This window comes from Melanotaenia boesemani, chromosome 7, assembly GCF_017639745.1.
Source record: "Melanotaenia boesemani isolate fMelBoe1 chromosome 7, fMelBoe1.pri, whole genome shotgun sequence".
Taxonomy (NCBI): Eukaryota; Metazoa; Chordata; class Actinopteri; order Atheriniformes; family Melanotaeniidae; genus Melanotaenia; species Melanotaenia boesemani.
Window position 1 is genome coordinate 30,173,239 of NC_055688.1, and position 21,288 is coordinate 30,194,526.

Consider the following 21,288-nt stretch of genomic DNA (forward strand, 5'->3'; position numbering starts at 1 on the left):
TGGTGAAGATCAGCAGCTTCTGAAATACTCAGGCCCATCTGGCACCTACATCTCTGCCACATTTAAAGTTACTTATTTCTCTTTCATGTCAATGCTCAGTTTGAACTACAGCAAGTTATCTTTACCATCTCTACCTGCCTGAATGCCATATGATTGGCTGATTAGCTATTTGTATTAGCAAGCAATTGAACAGGTGGACATAATTGGGTAGCTACTAAGTGTGTATATATTATAATCGCGTCCCTGTTGATAGCCAATCTGCAGTGTTTCAAAGTTGTTTGTAGGATATGCATTACCTTTTAATTCTCTCTCCACAGGGTGGAGCCACAGGCAAACAGATTGTAGACAGCAGCATCTCTGAATGGAGCTTTGAACAGACCTGAAAGCATACACTTTCAGTCTTGATTATCTTTCCAAATGACCATACATGCTGAACCATTATATGGACTGATAACACATGACTGACAGAGCACAAAGACCTTCTTTTTTTTCCCCAGAGAAACATTTCATAATAGTCCAAGCAAAGCTTTCTTCAGGATATGAGTCACGAGGATGAAATGTCTACTTGTCAACATTAGGAGGAGACAGTAATGGAATTTGTGCTCCAGCAGATGCCGTTTCTCATTCTGCACTTATCAGTCCTGTTCAGGGATGGTTTGCACACATGTGGTAGTGTAGTACCTCTGAAAAGGTAGATCAGATATGTGTGATGCAGGTATGTTGCTGCCCCCCGGTGAGGCACTCCATCTAGGTAATAAAGCTATGATTTTCTTTTATTTTCTGCAGATATAAACAGCCCAGAAAAGTGGCCTGTGTGAAAGCCATAAATCACCAGAGAAGATGAGGTAATAAAACACACATGGGGTGAGTCCATGCCTCTGAAACAACCCAGACTCCTTCATCAAATGCAGTTGATGATAGCAGTAGCTGACTAGCAGTGCACAGCAGTGGTGTACTAAACCTTTCTTTCTGGGCTGCTGCTCTGCTGCTGGGAATATTATATTTTATTTAGGAAGATGCTATGCTTTGCTTCGTATATCTATAGTCATGGTCATAGCCATAATTTAATTTAACTCAACAGAGAGAACTGAAATAAAATAACTGAATCGGATTTGGCATATGGTGATTTGTGCAGTAACTCTATAACTGACTCATGAGGAGGCCTTGAAAAATCCCCCAAAATCCATTTGGATGACAAATTCCTGGATTCCTCCAGTCAAGATAATATTTTCCTGGATCAAGACTAGAATCATTTCACACACAGTATTCAGTGTACTCATATTTGAAGAACTCCACACTGTAAACAGCACAGAAATCAGATCTTTGTAGATGTTATGGGGATTAGAAATTAATATCAGGGTTTTCTAGCAGTGGGTGTGTACAATAACTCCTCTCAGTGTGTTTGCCTATGTTGAAGACTAACATCTTTATTTACAAAGACAGCCTGCCTTGACCAGATGAAAAATTTGTCACTGAATTACTAGTATGACTGCACGCAAGACCTTTCCACAATTACATCATCCCCCAAACTGCCAGTAAAATTCACCCACAGAGGAGGCATGACACACGCAAGCAAAAAGAAGAGAAAAGCAGCACCTCAGCAGGGACAGGAAATTCCCTTCTTCTAATAAAAAGATCTATCATTTAGCTGGGACTGTACAAGCTCAAGGTTAAAGGTGTTTTCTCCATTAGTTCCGTCAGGTGGATGATCTTTGCTAATGAAATCCTCAGAGGAGTTTTCTCCTGCTTGTCTACCACAATGGTTTGGACATGTCCTTTTTCTGTGTGTTGCCTGGCAAAAGAAATCCAGTAGCCCTTTTTACTCATAGCCCTCTTTTTGAGGTTGAGTAGCAAACCTGGAGGTGCTCTGAGTGATTAATCACCCCCTTCATTTTCTGCTCACTAGACCATCATCTGGTTAATTAGCAGTAATTGATGATGTCTGTCCAGATGAATAGCTGTAGGCATGTGGGCTTCCAGAGCTGGAAGATCCAAACCTGTGAAACCTTAGCTTTGCAACTGCGAGGCGTCATATATGCTGTTTTAGATTTTCTCTCCACATCCTCTCTGCATTGTGGTGGCTGTAGGTTGGCTGGAATGTTGACTTTGGACACACGATTGAAAAAGATCGCTCTGAGAAAGCAGCTGACCCTCAACACTCTTTCTGAAACCCTGTCTGCATCAACTGACAGAGACGCCGCTACAGTCTGGATTTTCATTTATAAATTGCACCTAGTGTGAAAGGGCTTCAAACTGAGTCTAATACCAGAATGAGGCCTTATACTGTATGTAAGGCCAGAAAATCTGCCATATCATTTCTACCCAAATGAAATTTGATGCAAATATTAAATTAGAGAATTGAGACTGCTCCAGTAAGCAAAGAAAATGTTAATTTGTGAATTTTATACTTTGGTGATCTGCTCGTTGAAAGTAACATTTTTACTAAATTTGCCTACAGTGTACATTTAAATGTAAAATAACTCACAAATGTTGGATTTAATCATAGAAATTTTAATGACTAAACCTCTTTTAAACCCTGTGAAAAGAAAAGGAAGCTCATATCACAAAACAATGCGAAAGTTAAACCTGATATACTGTATGTAAGTAGGTACGTTTGTGTTAAATGACCGCATGCTCCGCATGTGTTTTATGTTGTTGTGGGTATTATGCATTACATCCACTAGAGGGCAGTGCTGGGTTCACACTACATTTCTGTGTTTCTCTCAGAAAAAGACACAAAAAGAGACTGCGTAGTTGACAACAAGTGTGTGTGCAGACCCTGAATTGGGACACACCTAGCGTTAAATACATCATGGCTTCTTCTTCTTCTTTTGTTCCTTTTGCTGGTCGTTTGTAAGCTGTACTGCACGACACTACCCTAGTGGTTTCTGAAAACAGACCAAAAATATGCAAATAAAGAAAGCAGAAGACAGACAGAAACCTCTGTCTGTATGTGTATTTAAACGTTAAGGGTAAAATGAGGCTTTAAGTGGTTCTTCTCAACTTTGGCAGATTTTCGTACTTTCAGTGTGCCATCAAAACTGTGGTCATGGGGCAAGCAGGGAAGCCTAGAATTCCATCTCCTTGGCCACATTTGCCAGCTTGCATAGGGGATCCCAAGACGTTCCCAGGCCACCTGAGTAATGTAGTCCTTCCAGTGCGTCCTGGGTTTTTCACAGGGTCTTCTCCTGGTGGGACATGCCAGGAACACTTCACAAAGTAGACGTCCAGGGTGCACCCTAGCTAGATGCCTGAGCCACCTCATCTGGTTCACAGCATCTCTACTGTGAGCACCTCTCAGAAGACTGAGCTTCTCACCCTTTCTCTAAGGGAGAGCCTGGCCACCCTGCAGAGGAAATTAATTTTGACTGCTTGTATTTGCAGTCTTGTTCTTTCGGTCACTACCCACAACTCAGGACCATATCATGTAATATCATGCAATAAAGAAAATAAACACTGTGTAAATGATTTTATAACTGTTAATAAAATACGTACAAAAACTCTGCAAATTATACAGAATTATTTCATGTTAATTCAAGCTGAGTGTGTGACTAATGAGCTGAAGTTTGTCAATAATTGGTAGGGTAGTAATATTTTAATGAATATTTTATATATAAATTGGACCTAAAATACAAAGCAAGGATTGTGAACAATCAATATTATTAGCAATATCATCTAAAATGAATCCAAAAATAAGTTGTTTTAGGGGAGGAAATAATAAAGGTATTTCTCCCCAAAATTCTTAAATGGTCTATGTAATGTGTTCCTTTAATTGATTGATCTTGCATTCAGAGCTTTACTTCACTACTCCCAGAAAGATCTATCCTCTTTCTCCTTTCTTATGTCTTCAACACTTTCATTCTCCTGCTAAATATTACAAAATCCAACAGGGCAGCAATGGTTGTAAACAGAGATACTGGGAGAGCAGTCCTTAGAAAATGTTTCTCACATCCTAGCATGCAGCACATTTCATCACTATTAACACGTAAACATAAGCTTTGGACTGCATAGGTGGTATCAGTAACATAATTATGATTAAACTAAGATTTTCTGATAAACGCTTTTACTTTTTTCCCAATATTTTGATGAGTAGACCAGTATCTCTAATGTGTATCAGGAGCTAGTTAGCTTAGTTAGCTTAGCTGGGAACAGCTAAGCAAGCTAAGGTAATGTTATGGTTAAACTAGTTATTAGATTAAACACAATAGTCATTTTGCTACTGATAGTTACAGCCATGCAAGTTGTGTCACATAATGTTTTTGTTAAGCTTGCTAAACTCAATCAGCTAACAGATGTAGGCCGAAGTTTAATGAATTTTCACGTTCCCCGCTTTTAATTCAACACCACAAAACACAAGATAATCCTCTGTGATCTACTACCCTATCAGCCCCTACAAGGTTTATTAATTAAATGAACTGCCCTAGAGATAGTCAGCCACACGCCGGCAATAATGCATTTTAAAGTGAATAGATGATTCCAATTAGGACAACACTTGTAGCAGAAGTCCTGTTTTCTCAGTGTGGCTGGTGTCGCTGCAGGCTTCTTAGGCAGCTAAACCCCATTAAGTCCTAATGAAAGTAAGCTGGCAGCTGAGAGTGTGCAAATAGATTTTGGAGACTTTAGATGGCCGGTTTCAGCTGCGCGGCCGCCCCAGGGTGTGCAGCCATATCCACAATGAGAGATCCAGTCCAACATTACACAGTCGCACCAAATACTATGTCCACGTCCAGAAGATACATGTGCACACTAAGCTCCCCAAGCCAGGAAGTGGTGTATTTCACCCATGAGAGGTAAACTTAAATCAATATATGGAATCAATGAGAGCATCAGTAAATTTACGGTGCCAGAATATGAAATGTCATACTGCAGATGAGGATTTGCAACTCTATCTGTGGCACAGACATTTCACAGGGAGAAGAGCCCTCTTATTAAGGCTAGAGGATCAAAAAGTTCCTGCAGATTAAATGTCTCTTACTATTTCAGTCTTTGTATAAGAGTGTGTTTACTATTAAGCAATTTGCATGGGGCTTAATATGGATAATTTATTAACGATTGTTTTTATCATCCTGGTTTTATGAATCAATTTGGTAAATTCGGTAAAGGTCTTATTTTAGGCCTTGGACTGACTAAGGACATCATTTCGATGTGACATCTAAACAAATATAGGAGTAGATTGTAATAGTACCAGCTTTTCACGTTGGGCTCTTAGGCCTGCCTGGCACCTGTAATTAAATGACTGCCTTCACCTAGCCTGGTGGTCTGCTAAAAGAAGGGACCAGAGACTACCAAGCCTGCAGCACATACAGATTGACTTTGTCTTCAGCAAGGTAGGTTTTTTTGTATGTTTCTTTGGTTTGCATAATTTTTAAGAAAACAATTATTCTCGGTTTTAGCACATTTTCCTGGTAACATAAGATTTCTTTCCACTGTTAAACTCCTAGTTAACCTGATTTTCTTCATTTTAACTTCCTTTGTATTGTCTTGCAGAGCGACCTGCTACTGTTTTTGTTTTTAGATATATTTCTCATTACTCCATTTATTTGTGATGAACTTCTTTTATTTTCACTTTGTGGTGTGTGGGGAGCATGTGGTGGTCTTTTGGTTTTTAGTTGCAATAGGGCTCGCTCCACCTGTAGACCTGTCTTTTTAATCCTTTTTGTCCCTTTCAGAGTATCCAGAGATGGCACCAGTTTTGTTTTTTAAGGATCTAAAAATTTCTGTCTAAAAACTTATATTGAATGTCACCTCTCTGCTCATATTTGTTAGACTACCTCGTGTCACACAACCATAAATACAGGTTGTTTTTCACTCACTAAAGGATCTTGATTTCTAGCTCCATACTATCACTGACCAAAAACTATGGAATAAACTTAGTGCCACTGGGGAGTGAATCTGAATTATTTACATTTAAAGAGCTTGAATATCTGTAAAAGAGTTTTACAGAAATTCAAGCTCAGCTGTGGAAATATAGACGGCTTCGAAATCCCAAAGAGCATAAAGGGCTAATCTACAAATATTAGTCATGCCTGTGGAATTTGAGAGAGAATATGCTGTAACCTCTAGAACAATAAAATAAGGAATCTATCATGAGATCATGCTGACATACAGTTTGTGTGAATAGGAAAGACTGAGAGTGTGTATTACCTATTCAATTGCTAACTAGAGATGTAACTAAAATGAGTGCAAAAAGAAGCCCTGGAAAAGATTGAGAAATGATGAGTCTGTAGTGTTTTTCTACAGACTGGACCAACCTGAGTGAATGTTTCACCATGAGGACATCCTTGCCAGGAATTGTCACTGGGTCATTGAAGGATCTGCATAGATGAAGGTCTGTTGGGTTTTGTCTAAGCCTTGTTGTTCTGTTTAATTTCCTGTTGATCAGGCTCAGGGATCTGATTTCCTGCCTACGTGGAACAGATAATCTTGTCAATCTGCTGACTCAATGAGAGAGAACTTAAATTTTTTCAGCTACAAGGACTGCACCATTTCACTCCCCACTAGCAGCACCAACAGCTTCACTGTAGGAGTTTAAGCCACATGAGATTTTCCACATCTGTTCCCTGTAATTAGTAAGTTAATCTTAGAAAGTCTTTGACAGTGTCTGGTGATACAGTATTAGAACACAAAATGTTAAATTTTCTAATTTAAAAAAAAAACTTCAGAAAGATCTGGTTCTATTCAGTGTGAAAGATGATGCATGGTGGAGTGTGCAGTGCAGCAGAGGTTAGTCAGGTCACAGAATGAATAAGGGTATAGAAGGGGAAGAATGAAGGCTGAGGCTGTGGAGGGAGTAAAAGGTCACAAAGGAAAAAAAATATGTCTTCAAAGGAGAGGGAATATTTTGTTCTGGGACCAATCTGAAGCATCTGTCACTCTTTCCCTATGTAACATGTTCTGATTGTATTTGAGCCTTAGCCACAGGGACTCCTTGAAGGATCTTAGTCACATGTGTCTTTGAGTGCTTTCACTTGTGTTCAGACCAAACACTAATAGGATTCAGTGCAGGATTCAATGTTGAATGATTTAAGTATTAGGAGGGTGACAAAGTGCAAAATTTTGGCTCACTGCTACAGTATCTGCACACAGCTGCTCACCCACAGCTACAGATATGACAGGATCTTGTAGCTGTGGGTGACATCTTTCCATTTTCTGGAGGATGGATGAGCTTGACCCTTAAGTGCTTGACCTCATTTTCTCTGAAGTAAGAGCAACACATTCCCTACTGGATCGAGATTGCTCTGTTCAGTGTTAAATAACTTTCTGCTGGCTGAATGTTGAAAGAGAGACCTGCACTGAGGTGTAGCTCTGTACAGACAGATGAAAGTCACACAGGGAATTCTGCGTTGCTGTTAAGTGTTTAAAAATTCAGAGTATGAGTGGAACAACATGTGGGTGTTAGCCTCAGGACTGCGGTGACTTCATGTTTCTGGAGTAGCTTGCGCAACATTGTTAGTTTATACCAGCAAACTTCCAACATGATGTTATTAAAATCCTTTTTTTTTCCCTCCTCCCTTCACTAAGCTCAAATATTTTCATGCTGAGGGTTATCATAACATGACCCCATGAAAAGCTCAACAAACTAGTACTTTTGCAAAGAATGAAAGTCAACTATAACTTTGACTTTCTCTCTTATCACCCCCTCTTTCTAACATTGCTCTCTTAATACTTTTTTTTTTTTTTATTATTATTTCTATCTCTGATTGTATGCTTTACTTTTCCTCCCCATCCAGCCTGAAATTGGAAAGAAATATGAAAGGATAGTGAGCTTCGCAGACCATCATTTAAGAAAATTTTTGGCACATTTGCCAGTGTGCAGCCTCTAGATGGGTCATGGAAGTAAGGCCCAGTGCAACTTCTGGGAGCTTTAAACGGCCCTCTGGAGGCATAGAGCTCCAGGCCCGAACTGAGAATCCAACTAGAAGGTCAAACATATCTTTAATTAGGACCATTAAAATCCCAGACACTTCAGGGAATGTGGTGCTGAATTTATTAGCAGGCTTTTTGCATTGGCTTGATCGCCTACGGGTTGGAAGAGAAGACGCAGGTTGTCTTGAGTCAGTCTGAACAGAAACTTGGTACCGCCAGCTATTTATTTTCTCATTTTCTTATTCAGCACTGTAACTGGATAAGCCCAGTTGGCTGCTGCTGGCTAGATTGACAGGCGGGTATTTCAGGCTGTTTATATTTGGTGGGGTCTCCGGGAATACTTTCATAACTTACATGGCTGTTATATCAATACCTGATGAGTTTACCCATAGCTCTGCATCACCAAACACATTCCTTATGATTTTTTTAAATTAATTTTAAAACATTTCTCAACTGTTTAGTCTTTATACGAATACCTGGATAGATATCCAATGAATAAATAAATAAAGCTTACTGGACACACAAGGAAAATTAAATATAACTTGCACACAATACCCAATTACTTCCATCCATGCACCACATTATACAAACTTCTTGCCTATAAATTTAAATGCTTATTATTCTTAGCTTCATAGTAAATTTTAACTGGACACAGCTTTAATTTAATTTAATCTAATCTTCAGAGTTTTCAGCCTCGTTCCTCATTTTGATAAACTCTCACTTGCTTGTCCACATAAGATTCTCCTCTAATTGCTGCGTGAAGAGATATGAAAGTGTGACATGGACAGATAACGGCATTTATAGCTTATGCTAATTCCTCCTCCGCATATTGAAAACATAAACTTTCGGCTTCGCTGTCACTTCATTCATCCGTGTTTTCTGTGTGATTTTCGTGGCTAACATTAAAAACTATTCCTAACATAGCCAACATCTGACCCATGTTTGTTTTGATAATGACAATCATCAGTACTGTGATTATGGTGCGTTCAATGAGAATCTGGAACTACAAATTTTCAACTTATGACTAGTAAAAAAATGAAAGTTTGCCAGAAGTCAGATGTGCTTGTTGGATTTAAGACATTAAAATATTAAAGTCAAGTATTATCAGTTCATTTCTAATTTTAAGTGAACTGTATAACTATCGATGAGATTTACTGTTAATAGCAGTGGAGTTAAAGCTAGGAGGAAATGCAGGACATCAGATGACTTTGTAAAACACATAACTTTACCTGTCAAACCTAAACAGCTCATTTAATACCACAATTTAAGATCTGTGGGCTTTAAGCTAAACGCCAAAGTTTCTGCTTATTTTTTATTTTAGTTTTTTTTAGATGGCAGGCACCCCTTTTTGTTTTAACTTCCTGACTATTTAAACTAATTCTGGTTTGCATAAAATAATAGGGTATAGGACAAATTAGGCTCAGCCAAAAAAAAAACAAAACAAAAAAAAACAGCCCACAAGTCACTCAAACTTTGCTCTATTTGAATGGTGGAAATGTTTGGCCAAAGGACTAGTGTTGGTTACTATTTTCCACAAGTAGAGCATGACCTGCTAGATTGCTCTGATCATAAGGGAGGAGAAGTGAGAGGAGGAGGAAGAGGGTGTTGTGAGAGATGCGAAAAGAAGCACAGCACCTTCCTATTCATGCCAGATGACATACAGGTGGCCAGGAAATGGCACGGGAAAGTACTGCAGTCACACCTAACACACACCCATTTTATTCAGCTAGTTGTCACTCCAATCACACACACACACACACACACACATACACACCCCTACTGTCTGCCATCTGCTTATCCTGTCCAAGTCAAGTTTGTGCCAAACATTAATGTTTCACCTTATCTCACCCCTGCATGCTGACACATACAACCACTCCATTAAAGTTTGTATATCTTGGCTCATAATTGTAGCTTTTAGGAAAAAACCAAAACAGTATTTTTGTTCTTATGTATCTGTGCTCAGCTTAATTATACAGTAGTACAGCAGCACATGCTGTTTTTATTCCTTCAGCTTTTAATAAATTCATGGTGTGTCTTGTCTGTCCTAGTTTGCATTTGGACTTGATCCGAGCAAAGGAAAACTGATTCTCCTAGGATACGGGGTGGAGATGGGGTGATTCACCATGACAGCCCAGTAACATATTCTTTCGACTGAAGGATGAAACAAGGGGGCTTTTAGATGGCAGTGCATACTGCTGGCATTTGCTTAAGAATGATGAGTATATCTTTTTGCATTCATCTGCAATAGCACAGTTTAGTTGTACATTAAAGTCAGCCAAGCATGTACGCTTTGATGTACTCTTATCAGTTTTGGTACAAGGGCTGCTAAGACTTGTTTGATTAGAGATAATTTTTTTCACACTTTCCAGTGGTTTTGTTTGATGGCAAAAGCTTAACAGTTGCAACTACAAGCACATGTGTGGAAATCTGAGTCAAAAGAAATTACATTCTTCATCAGATCCTCCTCCCCCTCCCAGAGTACTGGGACAGAAATAAAAGACAACATCAGGGCTGATAAAGCGCCTGGCTTCCTACCCTTCACGCAACAAAAAAACATATCTTTACATGCGAATGTTGCCATGTCACTCTTGGAAAAAACTCATGAAGGCCTGGCTGTCTGAGTTCAGTTTATGTACTGCGTAGGCTTGAGACAGAAAGCTGACGCGAAAGATTCATAAAGCTGTTGCTGAAAGGCAGATTTAGCACCCTGTGTCCAGTTAGTCAGCCATCCCAGTCTGGGCAAGCTCCATGCCCATTTTCTCCACACATCTGTAAAAGCTTAAAACTCAGTGGGCTGGATCACAGAGACAGAGCTGGGCTTTGTCAGGCCTCAGATTCTGTGCCAAGACTCAGCCTAAATGGATTAGAAGCTCTTTTAGAAAGCACCAAAGGAGGACTGAGTTCTCTGCCCCCCAACCAGCAGTTCCAGTCCCTTCATTTCAGCAGAACTGCACTCTATTCAAGTCAAGGACTTTCCCCCACTGCTTTGAGAGCACTGGAGAGTGGAGTCAATGCAGTCAGCGGAATCATGGTTATGAAAACTCTACAAAAGACTAAACAAAGGTAGACAGAGTAGTCAAGGTAGTCATTATTCTCATCCCTCCTCCTCTTCTCATTCTGTCACCTTCCCTTCTCCTTTCTCCTTGTTTTTTTATTGACATGCCTCTCACCCAGCTGCCGTATAATGGCATGTGTTGTTTTTGGTGCAGCAGGGGGGAAGCAGGGCATTGTCTGCACAGGATCTGGGCTGAGATCAGCAGATAGATCGGATGGTGGTTTAGGGCAGAGCTCGAGCTACCAACGTCATCTTTGTTTTAGCTGGACCTTGCAAACACTTAGCTAATTCTAGAAAAGAGCCAGACATGCAGGAAATGGGAACTTATGAAAACAAGCAAGCAGTTCGGCATTATTATTATTATTGCTAAGCTGAACTCATTCATTAGAAATATGGAACTATTGATTAAGTGTCCAGATGTTATCAGCCATCCTGTGTTCATGTCATGAAATGTAATCAAGAGATTGCTGTTTTATTTTGCTATCTCTAAATGGACAGAAGGTCTTGAACTACACCTCAGCCCTCTCTCGTATCTGCTGTCAGGATCCCTGAACAATGGATTTTGTGGGTGGTTATGGCCCACCCTGGTCCTATAATTGTCAGGAGTGCACACGCGTGGCTGTCTTTCGCTGTGCAGAAGGGGGCTGACACTGAAAGGATGGAGACAACTGATTTATGTCCTCTGTAAAAAAACAAAAGCAGGCAATTAATTCCTGGCAACAGACTCAAATTACCACATGCTTGGGTTGTGGCTGTATGCATGACCTGAAATAGCTGGTGTGTCAGTGCCATGAATCTGCTATAATATAGAAACAATGCTGGAAGCCAGTGTGAATGGTTTGATTAGGAATACATCCTGTAATGTTTGTTGTTCAGATCAGTCTGAGGAATGGTCAAAAGGTTTCAAGACGTTTAGCAATGCATGCATGAAAAATTAAGAAAACATAGCCTTTAACATCCTTTTTCAAACCACCAGCCCTTGGAAGAAGTTTTGCCCAGTCTTTCAAAGGAGAGTTTGTTAAATTTATTATTTGAAAGCACCTTCCCAGCAATCTTTCTTGGATTTATTTTGCCTGGCTAAATATTACTTTCCACAAATGTAGGCTCCCCTGTATTTGTTTCAACATTCCTACCAGGACTTATCACCCACATGATTCTTGGCCAGGATGCTCTGGGATTCACATTTTTACTCAAATAATACCATTTTTCTAAGGTACAGGTTAGTGATCCACAACTGCCTCTTGCTGGGAAAATTTTCCATATTTTGAAGTAAAAGCTGGTGAAGGATAAGAAGAGCCTTCGGATGCCTGTCATGCTTTCTTTCTTTCTTTCTTTTCTTTTTTTTTTTTTTTTTTTTTTTTTTTTATTTCCAGTGTCTGTCTGTTTAGGGGTTGGTCCCAAAGGGGCAGCATGGCTCAGTGGGTAGAGTGATTGTCCTGTAGCCCAAGGGTTGCCGGTTCGATTCTGGCCCCGTTGAGTTCATGTTGAGGTGTCCCTGAGCAAGACACCGAGCCCCTAATTGCTCCTGATGGGTCATGGTTGAGCGCCTTGCATGGCAGTTTCCGCCATCAGTGTGTGAATGGGTGAGCTTTGGATAAAAGCGCTGTATAAGTACAGACCATTTACTATACATGCTTGGTTAGATTGAGCAAACCATCATGGTCTGGGCTTAATATGTCCTTTTCTAAGGTTAACCCATTATTAGAATTGACACCAACCTCTCTTGCAATATGTTTCTCTTGTGTTTTCTGGGTTAACACAATGACACATCTTGAGCTATTGACATCACCAGTAAGAACATTTTTATTATGGTTGTATGGAATATAACTTAGGTTTCTACTGAAGTACGTCAGATTCCACTGCACATTGAAAAAGAAGGCTAAAGATTGCCCAGCCCTGCCAGAAAATAGAAATAGATCTGTTTTTCTATTTCAATACATACAATTAATGGCCATTTTTAGATGGAAAAGACATAGGATATAAAATACATCTAATGGTTTGGAGACATCTGGGCTGAATGTAATTAAAGGCCAGTTTGGAGGTTAAACATTTGCATTTAGCTCAGATTTCATAAACATGCTTGGTTAGATTCAGAGGGATCGCCTACTTGGAAGACTACTTGTTCTTATTGAAACCACTGAAACAGACAAACTGTAGCATCACCACTGTACCACATTCACTGCGGGACTCTTCTGTCTGGAGAAGTTATATACAACAAGCTTGGAAATATGGATTATAAACAGAAAATTCAGACTACCATGCTCTCATGAATGACATAATCGGTTGCATTTATCTCTCCCTGTCCATCAGAATTCATTTCGTCTCACATTACACACCTCACTGTCGTCAGAGTGACAGTCTGACCACAGAGACAATTACATGCATCAGAATGTGCGCCCAGTTTGACAAATTAACTTATTCTCCTTCAGGGGTGCTGTTCACATCACTTGATGTTCTGTGGGATTCAAGGCCTCTGAGGCTTTCTGCAGTCTGTCATTTCCTCCCCCAATCCCTGGATTAGTCATATCACTTCCCATTGTCCTTGCCAAGCTGTGGCCCTCTTGGCAGTAGTTCATCCTTGGCCATGGCAGCTTTCATGGCCAGTTGTATCAAAGTCAGCACATATTGTACACCCCCCCCGCCCCCCATAAAAAAAAAAAAAAGAAGGCAAACATACTTTTCTTTATTTCTGTCTGTCCTGATTTAACATTTGGGAATTTCAATAGCAAAATCTATTGGAACCACTGAAACTGTCATTGATTTGCTATGATTTCCAGAGCTTAAATGCCTTTTGGTGGAGAACTTTATTGTGTGGCCAAAGGCCGCTAGCTCTCATCCAAAAATCTTTCTAAACCATATTTGGTGTTTGTTAAGCCACGAAAGAAGCATAGACTTGGTTATGTGATAAGTTGAACCTTTAGTGATCAAAGCCTTGTGTGTATGTCTTTAAATCTGTAATATGTTCATGGGGAAACCATTTCCCTAACACCTTCCTTCAGTGCCTTAAACCTTCACACGCAGATGGTAATCTCTGTACTAAAAGGTTTGAATTGGGTGGATGAAATAAGAGGGAAAAAGGAAGAGAGAGAAAAAAAAACTTTCTATCCAGCTCCAAAGCAGCCTCTGGATTTGCAAGTGGAAGTTTTAATGGTAGTCAGATGTGGCCTTAATCAAAGAAATACAGAGGGAAATGACTGTGAGCCCAAACAAGGTAAATGGGACTGCAGGAACTGTGATAAGAGTCAAACAACAGTAACACATGACACTTCTTGATTATAGAGCCAACTTACAATTTCACTGCAGGATTGATGTTCAGCTCTACTGCGAACATGGTCTTTAACACCATTTATGAGCTGCTGTACATTATGAGAGTAAAGACAAAATTACTTGGAAACCAGAGACAGGCTGTTGGTCTTTTAGAAGTGGTTGCAATATTTGCATTCATGCATATGAAACTTTCACAACTACCATTTGTAAAGCATCTGTGATAAATGTTAACCTACAGAAATAGCTCAAATGACTTTGTATTATGTGAAAGAAGTCACATATGTTGCTGTGTAATTCTCCACAAATTTACAAAGAGCTTTAGACCTGAAGCTAGAAATTCCATAAGAGCGAGATTGTAATGCTGTACATAATGTAAACGTTCATTTACGCCTAGCAGTTGGTTTGGTAAGATGTTAGAGCTGAGGACATGGGACTTTTCAAAAGGTGGGCATATGACAATTGGCTGGTATCAGCACATGCCCTGACACGCTCCAGCACGATTCCTCTCGTGCTGAACAACATTTCTAATCTGGTAAGATTTGGGGAAAACTTAATTTCAAAATTCAAAGTGCATGAACGACCAGGGAAGAATTTTATATTTCAATCTGTGAAGTGAAATTATGAAACAGTCTCAACATAGAACTGAAACAGTGTCCAAACAAGCACCAGTTTAAAGCAAGGTTAAAAGACTGGAAATTTAAGAAGTATTTGGTTAAAGAAGCAAGACTTTTGACTGTTTGTTTTCTAATCCTCTGATAAAAATTTAACTTTGCTTCTAAATATGGTCAAATAGGTAATGAACCATTTTAGATTTATAGGACTATCTGAAACATGAATTTAGATACTGCTTATTATCTGTCTTATCTTTATGTCTATAAATGGTAGAGAATAATGATATACAAATGTACAAAAGATCAGTTTATATGTATGCATGGATGGAGATATGTACATATTTAAAAAAAGGTAGAATTAAATAAGTTAGACTTCTTCCTATTCTTCATTGAACATATTGTATTTAGAAGATTATTTTTCTTATAATTGACACGCATTTTGCTATTGCTTTATTGTTTTAATATGTTCAAAATAATCCATTCATTCATGCTTCTTAAGCTTTTTTAACAGTCTTTTGCAGCATAACGGTGCCATTTGGAGTATGATGTTGCCATGATGGCTGTACAGGTGACGACACCTTTTCAGACAGATTTTTTTGTAGCCATTTTGTCCTGCTTTCAACTCAAACTATAAAAACTGGCTTATCCGTTACCTAATACCTAATACATGACCTAATATTTCCCACCCCTCGACCTGTTCCATAATGAGATCATGTCTTTGCTTCATCTGTATGAGATATATATCAGATTCATTCATTATTGGTCAGATTTACCGCAGCTCCAGTGTTTTTTTGTTTTTTTTTTGTTTGGTACGCGCTCAGTTTTCCTGTGGTTGTTTTCAGCTGCTGCAACTGTTTTCAGTTTTAAAATTTAGTTTGCATTTTTCTGTAATGTGGGAAGCAAGAATAACCAATTTTATTGGCAAAGACAGCATCTGTTTATAATTACTTAGGGAGTTATACTCTCAATGTAATGACTTTCTCTCCACCAAAGTAACTGTCACTGCTGCTCAGCATAATTTTGCGCTGATGTTGCACATGTCGTTAACGCTGCGGTAACAGTTTGCTCTGTCCTCTAACAATGGCATCCCGCCTCTCTAATCTCCTTTGCACCCGAACCCTGCTCTGTCTTCTTTCTCTCACTCTGTTTTCTTTGTCTATCCTCCTCATTATATACTTGAATACTTGAGCATGCCCAGAGCACATTGACTACCAGCCAGCCGGCAGTCGGTGATGTCATCTGCTGATACACGTTAAGTTCACTTGAGAGGAACAAACTCGGCTATTTCTTTGTCAAACCACATGCTCCCTTCCTCTGCTTGTAGACTAAACACACTCTGGCTCACAGAGAGGCACACAGTGTAACCTATGCATGCACACAATGAAATGCCACCACACATGGCTGAAAAAATAGAAAAAGGCACACATTAAAACTTACACAATAGCCAGAAAGACTAAGAGGAGTGCACAAACTCTGTAGCATGCGAAAGATCCACATTAATGAACTGTATATCTTGTCACTCAACAGCCTTTCAATGGGGTCTCTCCTGTGTGGTTGCTTTTATGGTTTTGAAGCTTGAGCTTTAACAGATAACTTGCAGGCAGACAAAACTAAATTTTAACTCCTATAAATTTAAAGTAACCCCAGTTCATGCACAAGGCACTCATGGGAAAGCAGCACAGAGTCTGCAGCTCCCTCTTAATGCTGAAGCCTTGGCTCAGTTATCAAAGAACAGTTCCACCACACTCCATTTTCTGAACCAAACTGCTTCAGTCCACTGGGAATATCTGCGGTTTTAAGGGTGGGACTAGGAAAAACCAAGAAAGAAGTCAAAGTAAAGAGAAAAGTGAAAGAAAGAAACCATTACGGAAATAGCTGATCACTTAGGAAGCCCGCTGAAACATGTTTTGTCTATTTACAACACACTCATTGCCGGTGTCTGGAATGCCTGGATGTGAGTGGAAGAGCAATAATCTGAAGAGCTGCAGAGTGTGGTCTCATTCAAGAGAGGTTATGGCTATTCAGTAGTGTGTGTGTGTGTGAGCTATTTCTCCCTAAAACATGTGACTGGGGTGAAAGCTTAAAAACAAACCTGTGTGGGGTGATTTTAAGAAAAGGAAAAAAAAAAGTTGCTGGGGTCTGCTGCATTTCTTAGCATTATGTTGTGTTATCTAATCCAAGTGGGTGGCTGGTAACAGTAGTTGATGAAGGATTTTCTCTAGGCGTAGACAGGTTTTCCATTACACACTGCATCATGTAAAAAAGCATGTTTTTAATTAGTCATTGTAAAGAACCCTTTTTTGTTGTTTTTTTTACTCATATGCTCTGCAGATGTGATGAAACCCCAGCAGTATTCACAGGCAGCTATAAACCACCCGATGGCTTGAGGGGCAACCTCCTCTCTACAATAACAAATTACATTACTTAAAATGGAAAGAACACTTCCTTTGCATGCTGTGTGAATAATTTAGGTATTGATTCTACATTGCCCTATCTCCTTAAGTGCCCGTCAAAGGTCAGGTGTAACAGCATGCATCATGGAGGATCTGGTATTTATGGGAAGGGCCGAGTTGTCAGAGCTGCAGTATCTTCTCCAGACATCCGGTTGAGGCCATGTCTGCTTTCAGCACAGGGGCAGTAGCCAGTAATGAGGTGTGTGCATGTAGAAGCAAGTACACTTATATTCACACACCTGCAGGGTGCAGAGAGAAGCTCCAGTCATCTGAGTCACCTTGCCAGAATATGGGGTACAGTGTTCTCACTTCAAAGAGTTAATGTTCATCTGCACTGCATTTTCACAGACTGAATCACCCACCTGTGGTATTAACGAATGTTTTTGTATCTGTCTGGTCTTTAGTTTCCCAGGAGAGCAAGAGTTATGCATCATTAGTGGTCACAGCTGATGCAGAAGGCTAGAAAAAACAAAAAATAAAAACCTTCGGCTGCTTGTTTATACTCGCTGTTTTTGAGAGGAAAAAAAAAGGAATAAAAAATCTGTCACCATGCAAGCAGCCCTGTAGGGATGTGATTCTCAATGCACACCAGGATTGTTGGAAGGAAGGTATTCACATATCGTCCTACTAGTGATCCATAAAATATATCTGTTAGCCAGTAACGTGAAAAATCACTTTCAGCTGCACTTAATAAGCTCACAATGAAAGGCATACATTTTGTTTTTTATTAAAACTTTATTAAGCAAGATATGAAAATTATTTTAAATTATTTGATTTGCTTAAAATGAAACCATTACATTACACTACTACAAAAATCACACTGCTGCTGTTTTGGTGACTGTAACCACAACTCTTACCACTCAGCCTGTAGAGAAGAGAGTTGACTTGTACTCAGTAGAAAAACTCAAAAGAAACATGGACATAGCATATTTCAGGTGTGTTATTGAACATTAGAGAATACTGCAACAATACACCTATTTATGTGAAAATGAAAACTAAATATATAATACAACAATATAAGCCTAAAAAAGGCCTTTTCTGTGCTGAAACTATGAAAGAAATTCAGGTCAGAGTAAAACACTGCAGCATAACAGCAGATCACACAGAAGCAATCAAGCAGAAGAATCTGGGAGCAGATAGGAAAGAAGATACAGGTGCGTGCATCAGAGTTCAATGTATTTGCCTCACAGGGGATAATTATCCATTTTCAGTCCAAGCCTGTGATTTGACCTAAATCATGGGGCAGGATGACCTCATAATACAGTTGCTGCCTTTAAGACTCTGGGGAAGTAGAAAAGTCTGGCTCCACATGAAGCAATCTTACTGCAGTTATTTCATAAAATAAAACATGGTGCCAACCAGCTATCACTTTAAGAAGTTGGAACTCATAGTTTTAACTCTGAAACTGTTTCAGAACATCTTGCAGACTTTGCTGGACTCAGCCTTTTCCTACTCAGTCGTAGCTGTATGTTTTAATACTCTGTAACATGATCATGTTATTTTTATCCTGTAAATGAATCAACAGGTGCTCGTTTGGTGGATAACTTTCAGTATCTTAGCCTGCTCTGTTTTTTATTGTTTGTTTACTGTCTCTAAAGTTAGAAACTGTGTCTTTAAATAGCAGTTATAATGCCATGCCGTCTTTAGATACCCAGTGAGCTGTGACTGGCATTGACAGAAGTCCAGAGGACATCGAATGCTGCAGAAGCTAATCCCTCTCGGCATGAGCTGACCGTAACATCAACCTCTCTTGAAAAATTAAAGCATCTGATTAAACACCTAATAAATCTGATTAATCAAACTGCGGTTCAGGCATAAAATAGTAGAATGCTGAACCAACACTTACAAAGATAGTCACTGTAATTTCAGCATACTCTCACCCCTTCTCCTCAGAGGTCAACATGTCTCTCCAGCTTTGCAGGAAAACACCAGTTTGCTGTCATTCATAATGTGATGTTCTTAGCACACACACATTCAGTCCAAACCCCACAGTGCAGCCAGTGCTTTGACAATGTGGCTTCATTCATACAGCGCTCCCACTGTGAGCTCCAGTTATCCTATTGTAGGAGTCATATAAAAGCTGGGAATCTCCCTCCATTTAGTCAGAGTGATGTTAACAAAGATGTACGTTGCGTGTGAACACTCATGAATGTGTTAAAACATTCCTTAACATTCAGATGTGATCAACTTGCCTGGGATTTTTTTTATTGAGGAAATTCTTTCCTTAAACTTTCTAGGGTTTGACTTGGGGATTTTTTACGCATCTTCATCACTGGTTAACCGTTACTAAATTTGTCATTGTTGAGAGATGGACAAATCACTTAGAGCCACAAGCAAGAGAGGTCACACTGTTGTGACTAAAGTACTAAATCCAGAAAAGGTCAGGTCTGAATGTTCTGAAATTCAATAAAACAAAAATATATCTGATGTACAGTACCAGTCAAAAGTTTGGACACATTTTCCCATTAAATCCAGTGGGACAGTGCATCCAAACTTTTGACCGGTACTGTACAATTATTTGTTTGAGCCAATTTTTTTTAGTCTGTTGAATCGTTTAGGAGCTAGGGATGCAGACTGCTGTTGTTTTTTAGGTGTGAATAAAAGGTTTCAAAAGGTTTTCAATAGGAAACTGAGCACACCCACTCTGTATTAGCTAGTTAGGTCTGGCACTGTGTCTGAAATAAATACAGACCTCCTAGGAAAAAAAATATGTCTTTCATAGCATTAGTCTTGCTGCATCAATGGCACCTTCACACATTTATGAATCAGCCACGCCATCAGCACTGATGCACCCCCCACACCATTAGAGTCACAGGCTTTTGCATCAGTATGTGTAAAATGTGTCGACTGTCCTTCTGACCGTCTGACATGGACTGATGAGTTGTGTTTCTGTACCGATTACATGCGGTGGCCCATGTGACTATACTGATCATGATGATGTGGAGGCTCAAAGGTCACTCACATCCAAAATTATTTTCTACCTTGGCCTTTTTGAGATTCCTTTAAGATCCCTAAAAATCTTTCACAATAGGCACTACGAATGTGTAATGGCAAAAGTTCTTTCCAATCTTGTATTAAATTTTTAAAAACGTATTATATGATTTTCTGATAGCTTAGCACAAATTGGTGACCCAAGAGTGATACCCTTATTTGTAAAAGATAAAAACAAACAAATTCTTTAGTGGATGCTCCTTTAGAAATGAAAAACACTTGATTATTATTATTTTAATAGTTAATTTATTAGTGTTTAATGTTGTCTGCACATTGTAGCACATTGTTTAACTTTGCTGTTTTCAGTGTGTTATAAATTTGCTGTTGCAGGAAAAGATAATATGATGATAAAATAATTAATCGTTGTAAAAATAAATAAATAATAACAGACCTCAGGACAGTTGTGATATGCTCATTTTTCTGGTTGGACAAGACATTTTGGTCCAAACAACTGCTGCTCACTGGATATTTTCTCTTCTTCAGACCATTAAACCCTGGAGATGGTTGTGTGTGAAAATCCCAGTAGATCAGCTGTTTCTGAAATATTCAGACCAACAACCACAACTCCTTCATAAAGGAGATGAGAAACTGGTGAGATGGGAAATTCTGCTCATTATCAGGCCTTGAGTGATTTTTGCAGTATAGAAACTGTCCGTGTTGGTGATTGTCCTATCTGCCAGGCAGACAGTTCACATTGGTCCTCATCAGAAACTGGTTATCTCTTGCAGTCCCTTAGGCCTGCCCAATGAAGATAAATAACCAGCCTCAACCTCGGCTTCACCATGGCCCATCCATTTGCTTCTGCGAACCATTTGAGCACTTTCTTTTTAATGGAAAAGTTATGTACTTGCCAGTATCTTCACTCTGCTCAGAATAATAGGATCCACCACTAGCCAGTGAAGGATTATTAAACCTGTAGAGTGACAATGATGAGTGAAGCACACTGTTGAGACTCAAACAGCAGGAGCACCGATTACGGCCTGCATCGCTTGTTTGGCAAAAAAAAAAAAAATTCAGGCCTTAAAATGACACTGAGTCAGCTTTT